This window comes from Palaemon carinicauda, chromosome 17, assembly GCF_036898095.1.
Source record: "Palaemon carinicauda isolate YSFRI2023 chromosome 17, ASM3689809v2, whole genome shotgun sequence".
Taxonomy (NCBI): Eukaryota; Metazoa; Arthropoda; class Malacostraca; order Decapoda; family Palaemonidae; genus Palaemon; species Palaemon carinicauda.
This window is the reverse complement of record NC_090741.1, coordinates 84239074-84249244: the sequence shown is the minus strand read 5'-3', so window position 1 is coordinate 84249244 and position 10171 is coordinate 84239074.

Sequence of the window (10171 nt, the reverse complement as noted above, 5' to 3'; positions counted from 1 at the left end):
TCTCTCTCTCTCTCTCTCTCTCTCTCTCTCTCTCAAACTATTATAAACACGTATTTGTCTTTTTAACCTAGGACTCATAAGAAAACCGAAATATATATAAATAAAGTTTGTCAGGGAATAATGTAAGTGAGTGATAAAGATCTCTCGATGGTCCAGCACTTTTTTAAAGTGGGTGGGATGGGCGTTGGTGGCAGAAAGGTTTTCTTCAACCCGGCATGTTTAACCAAGACCAGCTATGAGCATCCAGATTAGGACCTGACTGCTGGTAACTCTGCTACTATTTTATTTTTCTTGTTTCGATCTCTTTCTCCACCTTTTTGCCCAAACTCTCAACTTTAAATTTCTTCGAGATTAAAAGAAAATAATAAAGAATAAAATAAAATAAAATAAAAAATTAGACATGAAGGTATGTTGGGTATTTACAGCAGCTTATATACATGTCGACACAAAAGAGCTGACAACTACCTTTTAACCACTATAAACAGATTTAGGAACTTGCCCACAGGTTTCGAGAGACTAGGACGAAGAAATCGCAGGGTGACATGGGATACAAGGATGGATTATTGCTATTAGTGACCCAGAAAACACATTTCCAACGTGTAATAGCGGGCCATTCCCTGTGACTGAACCCATAGTGAAATAAGCTCAACTGATTTTTAGGTTGACAAAACTTTTGTGCCTTGTTGAAGTCGTGGCCAACTGAAAAACCCACTTGATCCTTCCTAGTAATACCCAGTTTTAACTTCGAATGTTCCACCGACTTAACAACTGAATTAGGAAGATCATTTCACAATCTGGTCAAATGTCGAATAATTTTTTTTTTATAATGGGAAGTATGAGCACTTATAATGAAGAAGGCAGGACTGTCTGAATAACCGGTATATTTAGCACTACCCACATGAAGGTAAAGTCAGGGAAGATCTGAGTGCAAAGAATGGTTAGAATTATGAAAAACCTTAATGTAACAAGCACAAAGAACTAACTGAACGACGTTGCCAAAGATTAATTCTTGATTAGTGATAATGAATTTAATAGATTGCAGGTCTGATCCACAAAATTGAGATAAGGGTTTACAGCCGAACACAAAGACAGATTTATCACGAAATATATTAAGACTTTCTGAAAGTGATTTTCTTTTATTCCTGGTGAAATTGAGGAAGAAACAGACCGACTATGTTTCCCAAAAGTAAATTTACAATAGAGAATCACACCTTGAGATTCAAAAGAGTTGTATAACGCTAAAGAGAAATTATCAATGAAAAGATCTGTATAGAAGTCACTGTCCTTAACCTACTTTCAACGGCGTTTTGGACCTTTGTTGTGGTTCAACTGCATGTCCCATAATTTGCACCGTGTACACATTTTACCTAGATATCTATAACAGGGTTCAGCAACCTCAGATCTACATTTTATGAGATGGAATTGATGCAAAGAAAGAAGCATCGTATGCAAAAAGCTTCTTTTCAAGGCCGAACCACATATCATGGATACATAAAAAGAACTGTAATGACTCAAGATCATTCATCTGTGGAAAATCAAACGTTACATTCTTCTGTGCCCATCAACAACTAATTCTTGGAATTCATTACTTAACAATTCAATAATAATAGTAAGATAATACCCTGTTCAGGTTTGAATACAAAGGCGTCATAATAAACATGGTCAAAGGAAATGAAAAATCAAAGGCTATCATACAAACCTCCTGACCATAATAAAAGGAATTCTGTAAAACATTGGAAATTCTAATGAAGACATTTCAAGTCCCAAAATTATCTATCATATATATATATATATATATATATATATATATATATATATATATATATATATATATATATATATATATATATATATATATATATATATATATATATATATATATATATATATATATCATAGGTTGTAATCAACATTTACATAATAGCGTATCTCCGTTATTCCTTTTTTGGATTTAGAATTGAAGATTTGCGATGTTCAAGGAAAGAGAGAGAGAGAGAGAGAGAGAGAGAGAGAGAGAGAGAGAGAGAGAGAGAGAGAGAGAGAGAGAGAGAGAGAGAGAAATAAGGCGTGAAAAATGATAAAGAATATTCGCATTATTAAAATAAATGGCAGCAATGTCCCTTACTACAACGCTTGATACGAAGCGACCCTTTTCCCCCAGGTAATTAAGTTGAGCAGAAGTTTTACAACGGAAACATTATTTGTGAAAAAATACAATATTTTTCCTGGCATTATAAATTGTATGTTTTTCTTTATAATAAATACGAAACTCTTTTTCCCACTGACCTGGCTTCGTAGTTAACGATGAAGGTCCAATTTGCTCATTGTAGCAGAAGATTTGAAATGGGGCTAGAAGGATGCAAGAACAATATCATTATTATTATTAAAATCGTTTTCATTATTACTTTCATTATTTTCATCATTATTATTCATATTATCATTAGTGTTATTATTATGGATATCTTTATCATACTATTATTAGCCTTATTATCATTATTATTTTTTATTAGGAGAACGCCGCTATGTTAAATCATATTGCTAATATCGAATAAACATCAACGTGAACAGACAAAAAATAAGTTAAAAATTTTTACTAGTTTAATGTACACTGAAGAAACAAATTATTCACGCATTTAATATTCGGGAAAATCTTATGTAAAATATGATAATTCAAAAACACAAATTAATTCTCATTTAGGCACGATATCTTTCAAAATAAACTACATGTGTTTATAGATATCAATTTTTTCTAACCTTCCTCTTACATTATTCCAAAACTATTTGGGCACGTTTCCCTTTTCCTGTGAATCCTAATTGTTTACAAAGAAATTGGAAAGTCGCCGTTACCTTAAGGATTTTAATGGTTTACTTATATTAAAGAGTAATTCCCATGAGAGAATAGGCCTGTTACCCATTAACTTTCGATTTATCGATTATTGTAAGTGATGAGGTCTATCAACTCTTTGAACTGAATGCAAAATCTTCATGGAAAATCCTTTGGTACTCTGCTTCGTCATAAAATAAGTTCATTATGCAGAGGTATACGGACCCGAGCAAATAAGAATTGCATATATATATATATATATATATATATATATATATATATATATATATATATATATATATATATATATATATATATACATTCATATTTATATATATATATATATATATATATATATATATATATATATATATATATATATATATATATACATTATACATATATATATATATATATATATATATATATATATATATATATATATATATATATATATATATATTTTGTGGAGGATTAATTTTATTTTAATTTATTTTTTTTGTTTTGCCAAATCGAGAGAGAGAGAGAGAGAGAGAGAGAGAGAGAGAGAGAGAGAGAGAGAGAGAGAGAGAGAGAGAGAGAGTGTTGTTTTAGTATTGTTAAATAGAGACATTTTATTTGCTTTAGCTTTGTCATTAATGAGAGAGAGAGAGAGAGAGAGAGAGAGAGAGAGAGAGAGAGAGAGAGTGTGTGGGTGTTTATTTACTTAAGTTTTGTCAAACCGCAAGAGAGAGAAAGTGTTTATTTGCTTAGTTTTGTGAGCGAGAGAGAGAGAGAGAGAGAGAGAGAGAGAGAGAGAGAGAGAGAGAGAGAGAGAGAGAGAGAGAGAGAGAGAGAGTGTTGTTTTAGTATTGTTAAATAGAGACATTTTATTTGCTTTAGCTTTGTCATTAATGAGAGAGAGAGAGAGAGAGAGAGAGAGAGAGAGAGAGAGAGAGAGAGAGAGTATGGGTGTTTATTTACTTAAGTTTTGTCAAACCGCAAGAGAGAGAAAGTGTTTATTTGCTTAGTTTTGTGAGCGAGAGAGAGAGAGAGAGAGAGAGAGAGAGAGAGAGAGAAAGAAAGAAAGAAAGTGTTTATTTGCTTTAGTTTTGTCAGAGAGAGAGAGAGAGAGAGAGAATTTCATGTGCTTTAGTTTTGTTAGACACGCGCGAGAGAATATGTGTGTATGTGCGTTTGTGTGTGCGTGTTTTGTGTGTCCGCGGTGCGCGCCGAAGAAAAAGGGTAATTAGCGAATGATTGTTTGAAGTTGGAAAGATTGTTGGTATATTTGTTTACATTTTTAGCTAGGATAGGGCGGTGATGAATGTCTTGGGCGAAAGCATTGGATCTCGGACTGTAGAAGGAGTCGGTTGTTATTTTTTTTTGTTCTTCGAAAGCCGGCTGTTTAGTGTTTTTTTTTATATTCTGAGTAAGTACTGTTTTTATTTATTTTTGTTAGGCGCGTTCATGAGTGATGGAAAGTTTATTATTTATCTTTGATTATAGTACGATAGTTTAGTTAGTTAGGAGTTTTCGTAAGCGTTTTTTTCTTTTTTATTGCAGGCCGTAATTCCTCCTTTAGGCTCCTTTAGACTCCTTGGAGGTTTAGTTTGGCCTGGAAGGTGGTGTTTGCCAGCCGTGTGCTTTGTATGAATAGTTTGATGATGACGACCTGGACCGTACAATGAACATAGTTAGACTGCGGATATTTATATAAATAGAGAATTTGAGCGTTGACGACCCGACTGGAAATAGATTTATTCCTTATGATGATGATGATGATGATGATGATGACATAATGATGATGAACACCGATAATGTGAATGGACAGTCGAATTGACTCTAGTTATTGTTTGCCTGGAAGTTGTGGCAATTGGCTAGAAGGATTGTTGCCAGTGTGTGGAGTCTGTGGACTACGGTTACCACACAACTTATATATTTAATATTTTGACGTTCTCGCTTATGTTGGTGTTAGATGTGATTTATTTCTGGGTTGTGGTATACGATTGGGTTTAATATTAAGTTATTTATTTTAGTGTGTGGGTAAGTGTTTTTCGGTACTGTGTGTGGGTAAGTGTTTTTCGGTACTGTGTGTGGGTAAGTGTTTTTCGGTACTGTGTGTGGGTAAGTGTTTTTCGGTACTGTATGTGGACTGACGGTGTTGGGTTTATGTAAAGGATACTATTTTTTTTTCGATTATTGGTGAGTTCTGTGTACCCACACACACAGCTATAATATATAAATATAAAAGTGCTATTTCTGTCTGTTTTTGTGTTAAGTTTGTTTAATGATGTGTAATTTTTGTTTTTTTTGTTGCAGTAAATATAGTTTTAAGGTTATGTTTTGTTTGTTTTTCCCTTCGAGCAACAGTCCGGTTTGAAGTAAAGTAAGGGGAAAGTTTGTATTGTGGGATATTTTGGAAGTAGAGTGATTAAGGGTGTGGGGGTTGTTTTTGTTGACATCCCGCCACAATATATATATATATATATATATATATATATATATATATATATATATATATATATATATATATATATATATATATATATATATATATATATATATATATATATATAGATAGATAGATAGATAGATAGATAGATACATAAATATATGCATATCTATATCTATCTATCTATCTATCTATATATATATATATATATATATATATATATATATATATATATATATATATATATATATATATATATATATATATATATATATATATATATATATATATATATATATATAATAATTAGAATAGTTAATATTACATGTTTAAAACACATGACGTAATATGTCATGTTAGATGAAGGAGCTAGCCGTGGGACTTGCTGTAATCATTCAAATCATAAACAGGACATACAATGCAAACCTCGACAATGTGTCATTCTTCTTAAACGTCAACACATTGTCTCAGCGTGTGAAAGTTTGTGACGTCACCGGATGCAGCTTCCTCCAGTGATGGAGATGTTTAACTCTGTTGTTTTTATAGAATAAATACTTTAAAGCTAATAAGATGTATTCTGTTATCCATTTACATACATCTGAAACAACACATACTCTATGTGTGCTTATAACAATAGCACACCAATAAATGGTGGCAGCGGTTAAACTCTAAGAATTAGAGAAAAATCTTCAGGACTTCAAAATAAAAGCTGTAAAACAAGAGAAAGATCTTCAAGACTTCAAAATGGAAGCTGTAAAACCTGAGAAAGATCTTCAAGAACTCAACATTATCTAAATGAATCTACAATTTTGACTAAATATTATAGTCCAACGGAACAGTTAACATTAACAAATGTTATAAATACCAATTGAATCTTCAATCAACATCCTAGGAAACCCAAGGACTGGCGTTAAACAATTGCAAAACATACCCAGGAAGCACTACATTCAACAAAAAACTCGAACGATACATCGCTAACAAAACATCAAGAGAGAGAGAGAGAGAGAGGACGTGTCGACATCACGCAGATCCATTTATAAGCTAAGTACAAATTTTTTGAATTCATTCCAGTTTGGGCAGTGAAGTGTAGTTATCACGAGTCGTTAGTCGATTATTACTTGGGTGAGTGAATTGCTAATCTTTGTTAAAGGAAACTCCAAATTCTAATTTAGAATTTCTCTTTCTTTGTGCTAACTCCATTTTCTTTCAGAAATTCTCGGGGAATGTTATGGAATTAGTGACATTGTTTGGGGAATTTTATTATACATATGCGTTTACGCAGTGGGCGTCTGTACTCTTATAGATATTTTGATAGAATTGCAAGGGGTCGAAGAGATAGGAAAAAAAATACAGCAGTCATGACTCCTCCTGTCAGCCCTTCCCATGGACCTAGTGGTGTAGGCCAGACTAATCCTCCTCCAATTGTGACGCTTGTAAATGCCAGGTCAGCAATCCTTCCTTTTCAGGGTCGAGTCAACGGGTTCTTGCCACAAAATGTGGAGTCATGGATTTCATCCGTCGATGCCCATTTAAATGCCAAACAAATCGTAGACCCTTTTGTACAATTACAGGAAGCTAAAAGTTTTATAGATTTTTCTAAGGGGGATGCGAGTGCGTATTTAAGAGGTGTTTCATTCCAAGAAGCAGTTACTTGGGATGATTTCAAAGTTAGGTTACGCGCGATCTATGGGGGTGAGGAAGCCTTGGATGTAGTATTAACGTTACGAAATACGCTTAATCAAGCCACTATGAATCGGCTTAATGTTATTGAGAGAGCAGCTCTCATAGCTGATAGGCTTAACCGATATCAGGACATTTTAGGTCATTCCACTTGGGTTACTAACGATAACATCTCCGTGAAAGATTTTTTACGATTAATGTATTTAACTTGCATGACACTTATGTTGCCTGAAGCTTTAGTGCGGTGTTTTGATAAGAAGTTAACGCCTGCAAGTACGGAATTGGATGTCTATAAACAGATAAAGAAACACATGTCCAAGTGTCCAGATCTCAATCCCGTGTTAACTCAAGTTTTTGCAAAGAATGAAACAGAGCCACAAACAGTGAACGTAGTTAGCAGTCCAGTAGCGGGAATGACGTGTTATAACTGCAAACGTCAAGGTCACATAAGCGCAGACTGCAGAACAAAAATTTTGCTCAATTCACAACACTGCAACGCATTCATATAGTCAATGTTACTCGCGTAAGACACAACAATATCCCAGAAATACACAGTCAATTCCACAGTCAGTTCCATATGGAAATAAAAAGAAAAATCCTCATTTTAACAATAAGAAGAAACAACCAAATGTCAATGCAGTTCAGAGTCCAAAACAAACAAACACTTCTTCAAATATCGCTGAGCCTGGGCCGTCAAACCAGACCTCACAAGGTCAGACTAATTTTCAGAATGTGCAGAGCAAAGCAAATACCACATAGTTAACTCTAGAGGGGAAGAGAGTGATGTTGGGTCAAGGTCATTCATATCAACATTAATAGTATTGAATAATCAATTTAATGTTTTATCAGATAATTGTGAGACAATAGATTTTCCTATGAAACACACGGCCGAATTAAGTAAAACAGTGCATGCTCCCGTAGATTTGCAACGAATTCATACAATAATAAGCCAAAATGAGTTACGGCCAACATTATATGCTGTAAATTTAGAACACAAATCCTTTACGTTATTTTTTGACTCTGGTAGTCCACGTAATATTATGGATTTGAAGACACATCATTTGTTGTTTTCGAACTTTCCGATTGAAAAATCAGGAATTTGACTTTCAGGTATAGGAACTAATGAATTAAACGTCATAGGCATAACTCATGTTCAGTTCAGAGTCGGTAATCGCACGTTTCCCGATACATTTGTTGTTGTAAAAAACATTAATATGTATCCAGCTGTAATTATAGGATAACTATCTATGGGAAATCAAAACATTATCTTAGCTCCTGCCAAGCAGGGCGTGTATATCAAAGGGAAATTCTATAAGTCTTCTAATACCTTAAAATCAGTTTTGGATAAAAAGGAGACGACAAATGTAACCGTAACGTACGTTGAAGAACCAATAACTTGTCTCACTAATAAAGAAATAATATACGCGACCCAGCAGAATTCTTGTTCACCCGTAATATCATCTTGCACGCAATCTATCGAACCAAACATACCTTCAAATTTAATAGTGCAAATAAAGAAAACACTACCGGGATCTGAAATATTAATCCTTTCCGATACTTTGAAAACTAACGGATTGTCTGTCACACAAACTATTTATACAGTAGGCTCACATCAGCAATGTAATATCGAAGTCTGTAATCATTTAAATAACACTTTAAAAATTCACAAAAATCAACATATCTTGGATGTAGAAGTTTATAAACATCGTATTCTTACCGTTGCTGAAATCAATCACTCAATCAGTTGGGGATGAATCCCTTTTGCGATCTATTAAAAATAAAATCAGTAAGGACATTCAAGACGAAGAAATTCAGCAGAAAACTTTTGAACTTTTAACTAAATATCAAGATGTCTTTTCCACTACGGATGGATCCTTAGGAAAAACAGATGTGATCGAGCATCAAATAAGGTTAAAGGACAAGCAGAAAATTATATATGTACCCTCGTACAGACTCCCTATGAAATTCCAGAATGAAATAAATGATGAAGTAGGTAAAATGTTAGAGGAAGGAGTCATTAGAAAATCAAACAGCCCTTATAATTTTCCTTTAATAGTTGTACCGAAAAAAGATCGAACATGGCGTATCTGCGTCGACTTTCGTCGTCTAAACGAGGAAACGATCCCTGATCGATTCCCAGTGCCATGTACTGACGATATTTTGTCTTTGTTAGGTCATAATAAATATTTTACCAGTTTGGACTTACTTAAAGGCTTTCACCAGATATCATTAGAAGAAGATAGTATCCCATACACAGCCTTCAGCACAGCAAGGGGACATTATGAATTTTTACGGATGCTTTTTGGTTTACGTTGTGATCCTATAACATTTACAAGAATGATTAACATAGTGTTTGGAGACTTGTTAGGGGATATATTGCATGCCTATATGGATGATCTTGTAATCTTTTCCAACACCTTAGAAGAACATCTACGTAAGTTAGAACTAGTACTACAGAGATTAAGACAACATAACTTAAGGGTAAAGATTAGTAAGTGTGAATTTTTCAAAACAGAGTTAATATATTTAGGTTTCATGGTGTCAAGGCAAGGTCTTAAAGTAGTCCATGATAAGGTGTCGGCTATACATAATTTTCCCATACCTACTAATGTCAAGGGAATACAGCAATTTCTGGGTTGTAGTGGATATTACAGGCGTTTTATACGCAACTATTCAATAATAGCCGCTCCTTTAACTGATCTTACGAAGAAGGGCGTAGATTTCATATGGTCTGAGCAACATCAACAGGCGTTTAATACTTTGAAAGATGAACTGTGTAGTTCTCCTATCTTAAAATTTCCTGACTTCGGTAAGGAATTCTTCATTGCAACAGACGCCTCAGACTTAGGAGTAGGAGGGGTATTGCTTCAGCAATATGATAAACAATTTTTCCCGATAGCTTTCTATTCTCGAAAATTGAGAACTTCCGAAAGTAAGTATGCAGTAATAGACAAGGAAGGGCTAGCTATTGTTAATTCGCTAGTGCATTTTAAGTTCATAATTTACGGTTATCCCGTTAAGGTTCTTACTGACCATAAACCACTAACAGAGTTCTTTAAAGGCTTTAACCACAGCCCTAAACGAACTCGGTGGCATTTGATCATTCAAGATTTTGGCGCAAGAATTGGGTATTTACCTGGGAAAGCAAATATCATTGCGGATGCATTATCACGCAACCCCGTGTCATCTTGTACGGAGCCTTTAGCTGAATTAATAGATATATCAACATCCAT